A 14,159-nucleotide genomic window follows, 5' to 3' on the forward strand; every position below is an offset into this window, starting at 1 on the left:
TCATTCTACTTTAAAATGACTCATAAAAACCTCTATTTATACTCTTCAAAATTTCGATTAATTTGCTTAGACGATGAAAAAGAACAGGGTCACACTTCAATTATATTATAGACATGATGAATTTCTGTACTTTCAAATATACTTATAATTAAGGAATTAAAATACTCATTTATGCCGTGAAGATGGGGATTAGGGTCACACTTTTCTCTATCAATTTTAACTAAAGACAAAGTTTCTTATATTTCGGTGCATACTACACTTAATTTTAAATCAATAATAAAAGCTACACTTTAGCAGTGAAAAAAAGAAATCTGAATATCTATCATGATACGTCCTCAATCTTGATTCATTATCAAATTACCAATTTACACTATTTTAAAACTACTCTTAAAAAATCTTAATATCAATACCTTCAAAACCTCAATTTTTCGTTGGCTTTATAAATTAATGACGTTTACTTTGCTTATACGATGATAATCAACAGGGTCACACTCTTAAATACAATTCAATTTTTTAAAATTGCTCGTAAAACAACCTCTATAACTAAAATCTTCACTACGTCAAAATCACGAAGACGTTATAAATATAATCACCTTAACTTAAACGATGAAAATCAACAGGGCCACACAACTCTATATAGCATTTCAAGTGCTTTAAACCACTAATAAATAAAAACCTCAAATATAGATGACATTTAAAATATAGTCACATACGATGATACGATTTTATACGATGAAAAGGAACAGGGTCACACTTCTCTCAATTTTAAACTTTTCACTCAGGAAACACTTTTTCATAGTAAGGTTCATACTACTCCTAATGATAGGTCGTCAATCTTGAAACTTTTTCAAATTACCAATTTTTTCTTATTTTGAAACTACTCATAAACACCTCGAAAACCTCAAAATTTAGATGACATTATGAATTTATTTGCTTTCAAATATATTTATAACTAAAAAATTAACCTTTATTTTTCTTATTCATTTAACCGATGAAAATTGGGATAAGGGTCACACTTCTCACGCTTTTACGATTTTAACTAAGGGCACAATTTTTCATAGTTAGGTTCAAACACTATAGCAGTGAAAAAAATATCTGATTATCTATCATGATTTGTCGTCATACTTTCGTCAAATTACAAATTCATTCTACTTTAAAATGACTCATAAAAACCTCTATTTATACTCTTCAAAATTTCGATTAATTTGCTTAGACGATGAAAAAGAACAGGGTCACACTTCAATTATATTATAGACATGATGAATTTCTGTACTTTCAAATATACTTATAATTAAGGAATTAAAATACTCATTTATGCCGTGAAGATGGGGATTAGGGTCACACTTTTCTCTATCAATTTTAACTAAAGACAAAGTTTCTTATATTTCGGTGCATACTACACTTAATTTTAAATCAATAATAAAAGCTACACTTTAGCAGTGAAAAAAAGAAATCTGAATATCTATCATGATACGTCCTCAATCTTGATTCATTATCAAATTACCAATTTACACTATTTTAAAACTACTCTTAAAAAATCTTAATATCAATACCTTCAAAACCTCAATTTTTCGTTGGCTTTATAAATTAATGACGTTTACTTTGCTTATACGATGATAATGAACAGGGTCACACTCTTAAATACAATTCAATTTTTTAAAATTGCTCGTAACACAACCTCTATAACTAAAATCTTCACTACCTCAAAATCACGAAGACGTTATAAATATAATCACCTTAACTTAAACGATGAAAATCAACAGGGTCACACAACTCTATATAGCATTTCAATTGCTTTAAACCACTTAATAAAAAAAAGCTCAAATATAGATGACATTTAAAATTTAATCACATACGATGATACGATTTTATACGATGAAAAGGAACAGGGTCACACTTCTCTCAATTTTAAACTTTTCACTCAGGAAACACTTTTTCATAGTAAGGTTCATACTACTCCTAATGATAGGTCGTCAATCTTGAAACTTTTTCAAATTACCAATTTTTTCTTATTTTGAAACTACTCATAAACACCTCGAAAACCTCAAAATTTAGATGACATTATGAATTTATTTGCTATCAAATATATTTATAACTAAAAAATTAACCTTTATTTTTATTATTCATTTAACCGATGAAAATTGGGATAAGGGTCACACTTCTCACGCTTTTACGATTTTAACTAAGGTCACACTTTTTCATAGTTAGGTTTAAACACTATAGCAGTGAAAAAAATATCTGAATATCTATCATGATTTGTCGTCATACTTTCGTCAAATTACTAATTCATTCTATTTTAAAATGACTCATAAAAACCTCTATTTATACTCTTCAAAATTTCGATTAATTTGCTTAGACAATGAAAAAGAACAGGGTCACACTTCAATTATATTATAGACATGATGAAATTCTGTACTTTCAAATATACTTATAATTAAGGAATTAAAATACTCATTTATGCCGTGAAGAAGGGGATTAGGGTCACACTTTTCTCTATCAATTTTAACTAAAGACAAAGTTTCTTATATTTCGGTGCATACTACACTTAATTTTAAATCAATAAGAAAAGCTACACTTTAGCAGTGAAAAAAAAAATCGGAATATCTATCATGATACGTCCTCAATCTTGATTCATTATCAAATTACCAATTTACACTATTTTAAAACTACTCTTTAAAAATCTTAATATCAATACCTTCAAAACCTCAATTTTTACTTTATTTATACGATGATAATCAACAGGGTCACACTCTTAAATACAATTCAATTTTTTAAAATTGCTCGTAAAACAACCTCTATAACTAAAACCTTCACTACCTCAAAATCACGAAAACGTTATAAATATAATCACCTTAACTTAAACGATGAAAATCAACAGGGCCACAAAACTCTATATAGCATTTCAATTGCTTTAAACCACTAATAAATAAAAACCTCAAATATTGATGACATTTAAAATTTAATCACATACGATAAAATACGATGAAAAGGAACAATGTCACACTTCTCTCAATTTTAAACTTTTCACTCAGGAACCACTTTTTCATAGTAAGGTTCATACTACTCCTAATGATAGGTCGTCAATCTTGAAACTTTTTCAAATTACCAATTTTTTCTTATTTTGAAACTACTCATAAACACCTCGAAAACCTCAAAATTTAGATGACATTATGAATTTATTTGCTTTCAAATATATTTATAACTAAAAAATTAACCTTTATTTTTCTGATTCATTTAACCGATGAAAATTGGGATAAGGGTCACACTTCTCACGCTTTTACGATTTTAACTAAGGGCACACTTTTTCATAGTTAGGTTCAAACACTATAGCAGTGAAAAAAATATCTGAATATCTATCATGATTTGTCGTCATACTTTCGTCAAATTACTAATTCATTCTATTTTAAAATGACTCATAAAAAACTCTATTTATACTCTTCAAAATTTCGATTAATTTGCTTAGACAATGAAAAAGAACAGGGTCACACTTCAATTATATTATAGACATGATGAATTTCTGTACTTTCAAATATACTTATAATTAAGGAATTAAAATACTCATTTATGCGGTGAAGAAGGGGATAAGGGTCACACTTTTCTATCAATTTTAACTAAAGACAAAGTTTCTTATATTTAGGTGCATACTACACTTAATTTTAAATCAATAATAAAAGCTACACTTTAGCAGTGAAAAAAAAATCGGAATATCTATCATGATACGTCCTCAATCTTGATTCATTATCAAATTACCAATTTACACTATTTTAAAACTACTCTTTAAAAATCTTAATATCAATACCTTCAAAACCTCAATTTTTCGTTGGCTTTATAAATTAATGACGTTTACTTTGCTTATACGATGATACTCAACAGGGTCACACTCTTAAATACAATTCAATTTTTTTAAATTGCTCGTAAAACAATCTCTATAACTAAAACCTTCACTACCTCAAAATCACGAAGACGTTATAAATATAATCACCTTAACTTAAACGATGAAAATCAACAGGGTCACACAACTCTATATAGCATTTCAATTGCTTTAAACCACTTAATAAAAAAAAAAGCTCAAATATAGATGACATTTAAAATTTAATCACATACGATGATACGATTTTATACGATGAAAAGGAACAGGGTCACACTTCTCTCAATTTTAAACTTTTCACTCAGGAAACACTTTTTCATAGTAAGGTTCATACTACTCCTAATGATAGGTCGTTAATCTTGAAACTTTTTTAAATTACCAATTTTTTCTTACTTTGAAACTACTCATAAACACCTCGAAAACCTCAAAATTTAGATGACATTATGAATTTATTTGCTTTCAAATATATTTATAACTAAAAAATTAACCTTTATTTTTCTGATTCATTTAACCGATGAAAATTGGGATAAGGGTCACACTTCTCACGCTTTTACGATTTTAACTAAGGGCACACTTTTTCATAGTTAGGTTCAAACACTATAGCAGTGAAAAAAATATCTGAATATCTATCATGATTTGTCGTCATACTTTCGTCAAATTACTAATTCATTCTATTTTAAAATGACTCATAAAAAACTCTATTTATACTCTTCAAAATTTCGATTAATTTGCTTAGACAATGAAAAAGAACAGGGTCACACTTCAATTATATTATAGACATGATGAATTTCTGTACTTTCAAATATACTTATAATTAAGGAATTAAAATACTCATTTATGCGGTGAAGAAGGGGATAAGGGTCACACTTTTCTATCAATTTTAACTAAAGACAAAGTTTCTTATATTTAGGTGCATACTACACTTAATTTTAAATCAATAATAAAAGCTACACTTTAGCAGTGAAAAAAAAATCGGAATATCTATCATGATACGTCCTCAATCTTGATTCATTATCAAATTACCAATTTACACTATTTTAAAACTACTCTTTAAAAATCTTAATATCAATACCTTCAAAACCTCAATTTTTCGTTGGCTTTATAAATTAATGACGTTTACTTTGCTTATACGATGATACTCAACAGGGTCACACTCTTAAATACAATTCAATTTTTTTAAATTGCTCGTAAAACAATCTCTATAACTAAAACCTTCACTACCTCAAAATCACGAAGACGTTATAAATATAATCACCTTAACTTAAACGATGAAAATCAACAGGGTCACACAACTCTATATAGCATTTCAATTGCTTTAAACCACTTAATAAAAAAAAAAGCTCAAATATAGATGACATTTAAAATTTAATCACATACGATGATACGATTTTATACGATGAAAAGGAACAGGGTCACACTTCTCTCAATTTTAAACTTTTCACTCAGGAAACACTTTTTCATAGTAAGGTTCATACTACTCCTAATGATAGGTCGTTAATCTTGAAACTTTTTTAAATTACCAATTTTTTCTTACTTTGAAACTACTCATAAACACCTCGAAAACCTCAAAATTTAGATGACATTATGAATTTATTTGCTTTCAAATATATTTATAACTAAAAAATTAACCTTTACTTTTCTTATTCATTTAACCGATGAAAATTGGGATAAGGGTCACACTTCTCACGCTTTTACGATTTTAACTAAGGGCACAATTTTTCATAGTTAGGTTCAAACACTATAGCAGTGAAAAAATATCTGAATATCTATCATGATTTGTCGTCATACTTTCGTCAAATTACTAATTCATTCTATTTTAAAATGACTCATAAAAACCTCTATTTATACTCTTCAAAATTTCGATTAATTTGCTTAGACAATGAAAAAGAACATGGTCACACTTTAATTATATTATAGACCTGATGAATTTCTGTACTTTCAAATATACTTATAATTAAGGAATTAAAATACTCATTTATGCCGTGAAGATGGGGATTAGGGTCACACTTTTCTCTATCAATTTTAACTAAAGACAAAGTTTCTTATATTTCGGTGCATACTACACTTAATTTTAAATCAATAATAAAAGCTACACTTTAGCAGTGAAAAAAAAATCTGAATATCTATCATGATACGTCCTCAATCTTGATTCATTATCAAATTACCAATTTACACTATTTTAAAACTACTCTTAAAAAATCTTAATATCAATACCTTCAAAATCTCAATTTTTCGTTGGCTTTATAAATTAATGACGTTTACTTTGCTTATACGATGATAATCAACAGGGTCACACTCTTAAATACAATTCAATTTTTTAAAATTGCTCGTAAAACAACCTCTATAACTAAAATCTTCACTACCTCAAAATCACGAAGACGTTATAAATATAATCACCTTAACTTAAACGATGAAAATCAACAGGGCCACACAACTCTATATAGCATTTCAATTGCTTTAAACCACTAATAAATAAAAACCTCAAATATTGATGACATTTAAAATTTAATCACATACGATGAAAATACGATGATACGAAGAAAAGGAACAGGGTCACACTTCTCTCAATTTTAAATTTTTCACTCAGGAAACACTTTTTCATAGTAAGGTTCATACTACTCCTAATGATAGGTCGTCAATCTTGAAACTTTTTCAAATTACCAATTTTTTCTTATTTTGAAACTACTCATAAACACCTCAAAAACCTCAAAATTTAGATGACATTATGAATTTATTTGCTTTCAAATATATTTATAACTAAAAAATTAACCTTTATTTTTCTTATTCATTTAACCGATGAAAATTGGGATAAGGGTCACACTTCTCACGCTTTTACGATTTTAACTAAGGGCACACTTTTTCATAGTTAGGTTCAAACACTATAGCAGTGAAAAAAATACCTGAATATCTATCATGATTTGTCGTCATACTTTCGTCAAATTACTAATTCATTCTATTTTAAAATGACTCATAAAAACCTCTATTTATACTCTTCAAAATTTCGATTAATTTGCTTAGACAATGAAAAAGAACAGGGTCACACTTCAATTATATTATAGACATGATGAATTTCTGTACTTTCAAATATACTTATAATTAAGGAATTAAAATACTCATTTATGCCGTGAAGAAGGGGATTAGGGTCACACTTTTCTCTATCAATTTTAACTAAAGACAAAGTTTCTTATATTTCGGTGCATACTACACTTAATTTTAAATCAATAATAAAAGCTACACTTTAGCAGTGAAAAAAAAAATCTGAATATCTATCATGATACGTCCTCAATCTTGATTCATTATCAAATTACCAATTTACACTATTTTAAAACTACTTTTTAAAAATCTTAATATCAATACCTTCAAAACCTCAATTTTTACTTTATTTATACGATGATAATCAACAGGGTCACACTCTTAAATACAATTCAATTTTTTAAAATTGCTCGTAAAACAACCTCTATAACTAAAACCTTCACTACCTCAAAATCACGAAAACGTTATAAATATAATCACCTTAACTTAAACGATGAAAATCAACAGGGCCACAAAACTCTATATAGCATTTCAATTGCTTTAAACCACTAATAAATAAAAACCTCAAATATTGATGACATTTAAAATTTAATCACATACGATAAAATACGATGAAAAGGAACAATGTCACACTTCTCTCAATTTTAAACTTTTCACTCAGGAACCACTTTTTCATAGTAAGGTTCATACTACTCCTAATGATAGGTCGTCAATCTTGAAACTTTTTCAAATTACCAATTTTTTCTTATTTTGAAACTACTCATAAACACCTCGAAAACCTCAAAATTTAGATGACATTATGAATTTATTTGCTTTCAAATATATTTATAACTAAAAAATTAACCTTTACTTTTCTTATTCATTTAACCGATGAAAATTGGGATAAGGGTCACACTTCTCACGCTTTTACGATTTTAACTAAGGGCACAATTTTTCATAGTTAGGTTCAAACACTATAGCAGTGAAAAAAATATCTGAATATCTATCATGATTTGTCGTCATACTTTCGTCAAATTACTAATTCATTCTATTTTAAAATGACTCATAAAAACCTCTATTTATACTCTTCAAAATTTCGATTAATTTGCTTAGACAATGAAAAAGAACATGGTCACACTTTAATTATATTATAGACCTGATGAATTTCTGTACTTTCAAATATACTTATAATTAAGGAATTAAAATACTCATTTATGCCGTGAAGATGGGGATTAGGGTCACACTTTTCTCTATCAATTTTAACTAAAGACAAAGTTTCTTATATTTCGGTGCATACTACACTTAATTTTAAATCAATAATAAAAGCTACACTTTAGCAGTGAAAAAAAAAATCTGAATATCTATCATGATACGTCCTCAATCTTGATTCATTATCAAATTACCAATTTACACTATTTTAAAACTACTCTTAAAAAATCTTAATATCAATACCTTCAAAATCTCAATTTTTCGTTGGCTTTATAAATTAATGACGTTTACTTTGCTTATACGATGATAATCAACAGGGTCACACTCTTAAATACAATTCAATTTTTTAAAATTGCTCGTAAAACAACCTCTATAACTAAAATCTTCACTACCTCAAAATCACGAAGACGTTATAAATATAATCACCTTAACTTAAACGATGAAAATCAACAGGGCCACACAACTCTATATAGCATTTCAATTGCTTTAAACCACTAATAAATAAAAACCTCAAATATTGATGACATTTAAAATTTAATCACATACGATGAAAATACGATGATACGAAGAAAAGGAACAGGGTCACACTTCTCTCAATTTTAAATTTTTCACTCAGGAAACACTTTTTCATAGTAAGGTTCATACTACTCCTAATGATAGGTCGTCAATCTTGAAACTTTTTCAAATTACCAATTTTTTCTTATTTTGAAACTACTCATAAACACCTCAAAAACCTCAAAATTTAGATGACATTATGAATTTATTTGCTTTCAAATATATTTATAACTAAAAAATTAACCTTTATTTTTCTTATTCATTTAACCGATGAAAATTGGGATAAGGGTCACACTTCTCACGCTTTTACGATTTTAACTAAGGGCACACTTTTTCATAGTTAGGTTCAAACACTATAGCAGTGAAAAAAATATCTGAATATCTATCATGATTTGTCGTCATACTTTCGTCAAATTACTAATTCATTCTATTTTAAAATGACTCATAAAAACCTCTATTTATACTCTTCAAAATTTCGATTAATTTGCTTAGACAATGAAAAAGAACAGGGTCACACTTCAATTATATTATAGACATGATGAATTTCTGTACTTTCAAATATACTTATAATTAAGGAATTAAAATACTCATTTATGCCGTGAAGAAGGGGATTAGGGTCACACTTTTCTCTATCAATTTTAACTAAAGACAAAGTTTCTTATATTTCGGTGCATACTACACTTAATTTTAAATCAATAATAAAAGCTACACTTTAGCAGTGAAAAAAAAAATCTGAATATCTATCATGATACGTCCTCAATCTTGATTCATTATCAAATTACCAATTTACACTATTTTAAAACTACTCATTAAAAATCTTAATATCAATACCTTCAAAACCTTAATTTTTCGTTGGCTTTATAAATTAATGACGTTTACTTTGCTTATACGATGGTAATCAACAGGGTCACACTCTTAAATACAATTCAATTTTTTTAAATTGCTCGTACAACAACCTCTATAACTAAAACCTTCACTACCTCAAAATCACGAAGACGTTATAAATATAATCACCTTAACTTAAACGATGAAAATCAACGGGGCCACACAACTCTATATAGCATTTCAATTGCTTTAAACCACTAATAAATAAAAACCTCAAATATTGATGACATTTAAAATTTAATCACATACGATGAGAATACGATGAAAAGAAACAAGGTCACACTTCTCTCAATTTTAAACTTTTCACTCAGGAAACACTTTTTCATAGTAAGGTTCATACTACTCCTAATGATAGGTCGTTAATCTTGAAACTTTTTTAAATTACCAATTTTTTCTTACTTTGAAACTACTCATAAACACCTCGAAAACCTCAAAATTTAGATGACATTATGAATTTATTTGCTTTCAAATATATTTATAACTAAAAAATTAACCTTTACTTTTCTTATTCATTTAACCGATGAAAATTGGGATAAGGGTCACACTTCTCACGCTTTTACGATTTTAACTAAGGGCACACTTTTTCATAGTTAGGTTCAAACACTATAGCAGTGAAAAAAATATCTGAATATCTATCATGATTTGTCGTCATACTTTCGTCAAATTACTAATTCATTCTATTTTAAAATGACTCATAAAAACCTCTATTTATACTCTTCATAATTTCGATTAATTTGCTTAGACAATGAAAAAGAACAGGGTCACACTTCAATTATATTATAGACATGATGAATTTCTGTACTTTCAAATATACTTATAATTAAGGAATTAAAATACTCATTTATGCCGTGAAGATGGGGATTAGGGTCACACTTTTCTCTATCAATTTTAACTAAAGACAAAGTTTCTTATATTTCGGTGCATACTACACTTAATTTTAAATCAATAATAAAAGCTACACTTTAGCAGTGAAAAAAAAAATCGGAATATCTATCATGATACGTCCTCAATCTTGATTCATTATCAAATTACCAATTTACACTATTTTAAAACTACTCTTTAAAAATCTTAATATCAATACCTTCAAAACCTCAATTTTTCGTTGGCTTTATAAATTAATGACGTTTACTTTGCTTATACGATGATAATCAACAGGGTCACACTCTTAAATACAATTCAATTTTTTTTAAATTACTCGTAAAACAACCTTTATAACTAAAACCTTCACTACCTCAAAATCACGAAGACGTTATAAATATAATCACCTTAACTTAAACGATGAAAATCAACAGGGCCACACAACTCTATATAGCATTTCAATTGCTTTAAACCTCTAATAAATAAAAACCTCAAATATTGATGACATTTAAAATTTAATCACATACGATGAAAAAACGATGACACGAAGAAAAGGAACAGGGTCACACTTCTCTCAATTTTAAACTTTTCACTGAGGGAAACACTTTTTCATAGTAAGGTTCATACTACTCCTAATGATAGGTCGTTAATCTTGAAACTTTTTTAAATTACCAATTTTTTCTTATTTTGAAACTACTCATAAACACCTCGAAAACCTCAAAATTTAGATGACATTATGAATTTATTTGCTTTCAAATATATTTATAACTAAAAAATTAACCATTATTTTTCTTATTCATTTAACCGATGAAAATTGGGATAAGGGTCACACTTCTCACGCTTTTACGATTTTAACTAAGGACACAATTTTTCATAGTTAGGTTCAAACACTATAGCAGTGAAAAAAATATCTGAATATCTATCATGATTTGTCGTCATACTTTCGTCAAATTACTAATTCATTCTATTTTAAAATGACTCATAAAAACCTCTATTTATACTCTTCAAAATTTCGATTAATTTGCTTAGACAATGAAAAAGAACAGGGTCACACTTCAATTATATTATAGACATGATGAATTTCTGTACTTTCAAATATACTTATAATTAAGGAATTAAAATACTCATTTATGCCGTGAAGAAGGGGATTAGGGTCACACTTTTCTCTATCAATTTTAACTAAAGACAAAGTTTCTTATATTTCGGTGCATACTACACTTAATTTTAAATCAATAATAAAAGCTACACTTTAGCAGTGAAAAAAAAAATCTGAATATCTATCATGATACGTCCTCAATCTTGATTCATTATCAAATTACCAATTTACACTATTTTAAAACTACTCATTAAAAATCTTAATATCAATACCTTCAAAACCTTAATTTTTCGTTGGCTTTATAAATTAATGACGTTTACTTTACTTATACGATGGTAATCAACAGGGTCACACTCTTAAATACAATTCAATTTTTTTAAATTGCTCGTAAAACAACCTCTATAATTAAAACCTTCACTACCTCAAAATCACGAAGACGTTATAAATATAATCACCTTAACTTAAACGATGAGAATCAACAGGGCCACACAACTCTATATAGCATTTCAATTGCTTTAAACCACTAATAAATAAAAACCTCAAATATTGATGACATTTAAAATTTAATCACATACGATGAAAATACGATGATACGAAGAAAAGGAACAGGGTCACACTTCTCTCAATTTTAAATTTTTCACTCAGGAAACACTTTTTCATAGTAAGGTTCATACTACTCCTAATGATAGGTCGTCAATCTTGAAACTTTTTCAAATTACCAATTTTTTCTTATTTTGAAACTACTCATAAACACCTCAAAAACCTCAAAATTTAGATGACATTATGAATTTATTTGCTTTCAAATATATTTATAACTAAAAAATTAACCTTTATTTTTCTTATTCATTTAACCGATGAAAATTGGGATAAGGGTCACACTTCTCACGCTTTTACGATTTTAACTAAGGGCACACTTTTTCATAGTTAGGTTCAAACACTATAGCAGTGAAAAAAATATCTGAATATCTATCATGATTTGTCGTCATACTTTCGTCAAATTACTAATTCATTCTATTTTAAAATGACTCATAAAAACCTCTATTTATACTCTTCAAAATTTCGATTAATTTGCTTAGACAATGAAAAAGAACAGGGTCACACTTCAATTATATTATAGACATGATGAATTTCTGTACTTTCAAATATACTTATAATTAAGGAATTAAAATACTCATATATGCCGTGAAGAAGGGGATTAGGGTCACACTTTTCTCTATCAATTTTAACTAAAGACAAAGTTTCTTATATTTCGGTGCATACTACACTTAATTTTAAATCAATAATAAAAGCTACACTTTAGCAGTGAAAAAAAAAATCTGAATATCTATCATGATACGTCCTCAATCTTGATTCATTATCAAATTACCAATTTACACTATTTTAAAACTACTCATTAAAAATCTTAATATCAATACCTTCAAAACCTTAATTTTTCGTTGGCTTTATAAATTAATGACGTTTACTTTGCTTATACGATGGTAATCAACAGGGTCACACTCTTAAATACAATTCAATTTTTTTAAATTGCTCGTACAACAACCTCTATAACTAAAACCTTCACTACCTCAAAATCACGAAGACGTTATAAATATAATCACCTTAACTTAAACGATGAAAATCAACGGGGCCACACAACTCTATATAGCATTTCAATTGCTTTAAACCACTAATAAATAAAAACCTCAAATATTGATGACATTTAAAATTTAATCACATACGATGAGAATACAATGAAAAGAAACAAGGTCACACTTCTCTCAATTTTAAACTTTTCACTCAGGAAACACTTTTTCATAGTAAGGTTCATACTACTCCTAATGATAGGTCGTTAATCTTGAAACTTTTTTAAATTACCAATTTTTTCTTACTTTGAAACTACTCATAAACACCTCGAAAACCTCAAAATTTAGATGACATTATGAATTTATTTGCTTTCAAATATATTTATAACTAAAAAATTAACCTTTACTTTTCTTATTCATTTAACCGATGAAAATTGGGATAAGGGTCACACTTCTCACGCTTTTACGATTTTAACTAAGGGCACACTTTTTCATAGTTAGGTTCAAACACTATAGCAGTGAAAAAAATATCTGAATATCTATCATGATTTGTCGTCATACTTTCGTCAAATTACTAATTCATTCTATTTTAAAATGACTCATAAAAACCTCTATTTATACTCTTCATAATTTCGATTAATTTGCTTAGACAATGAAAAAGAACAGGGTCACACTTCAATTATATTATAGACATGATGAATTTCTGTACTTTCAAATATACTTATAATTAAGGAATTAAAATACTCATTTATGCCGTGAAGATGGGGATTAGGGTCACACTTTTCTCTATCAATTTTAACTAAAGACAAAGTTTCTTATATTTCGGTGCATACTACACTTAATTTTAAATCAATAATAAAAGCTACACTTTAGCAGTGAAAAAAAAAATCGGAATATCTATCATGATACGTCCTCAATCTTGATTCATTATCAAATTACCAATTTACACTATTTTAAAACTACTCTTTAAAAATCTTAATATCAATACCTTCAAAACCTCAATTTTTCGTTGGCTTTATAAATTAATGACGTTTACTTTGCTTATACGATGATAATCAACAGGGTCACACTCTTAAATACAATTCAATTTTTTTTAAATTACTCGTAAAACAAC

At 27.5% G+C, this 14,159-nt stretch overlaps 1 long non-coding RNA gene across 1 annotated transcript in view; it reads right to left on the reverse strand.

Annotated features, from left to right (window-relative positions):
• LOC147806075 (uncharacterized) overlaps positions 1 to 14,159 on the reverse strand; it is a 163,039-nt gene that overhangs the window by 88,114 nt on the left and 60,766 nt on the right. The window contains exon 2 of the long non-coding RNA XR_015428705.1: positions 1 to 11,880. This exon is cut by the window's left edge and continues 88,114 nt beyond it. This is a non-coding gene — a long non-coding RNA (uncharacterized LOC147806075). The remainder of the gene's footprint in view (positions 11,881 to 14,159) is intronic.

The sequence above is a fragment of the Parasteatoda tepidariorum genome, chromosome 8 (assembly GCF_982258835.1).
Source record: "Parasteatoda tepidariorum strain Cologne lab strain chromosome 8, Ptep-v5.0, whole genome shotgun sequence".
Taxonomy (NCBI): Eukaryota; Metazoa; Arthropoda; class Arachnida; order Araneae; family Theridiidae; genus Parasteatoda; species Parasteatoda tepidariorum.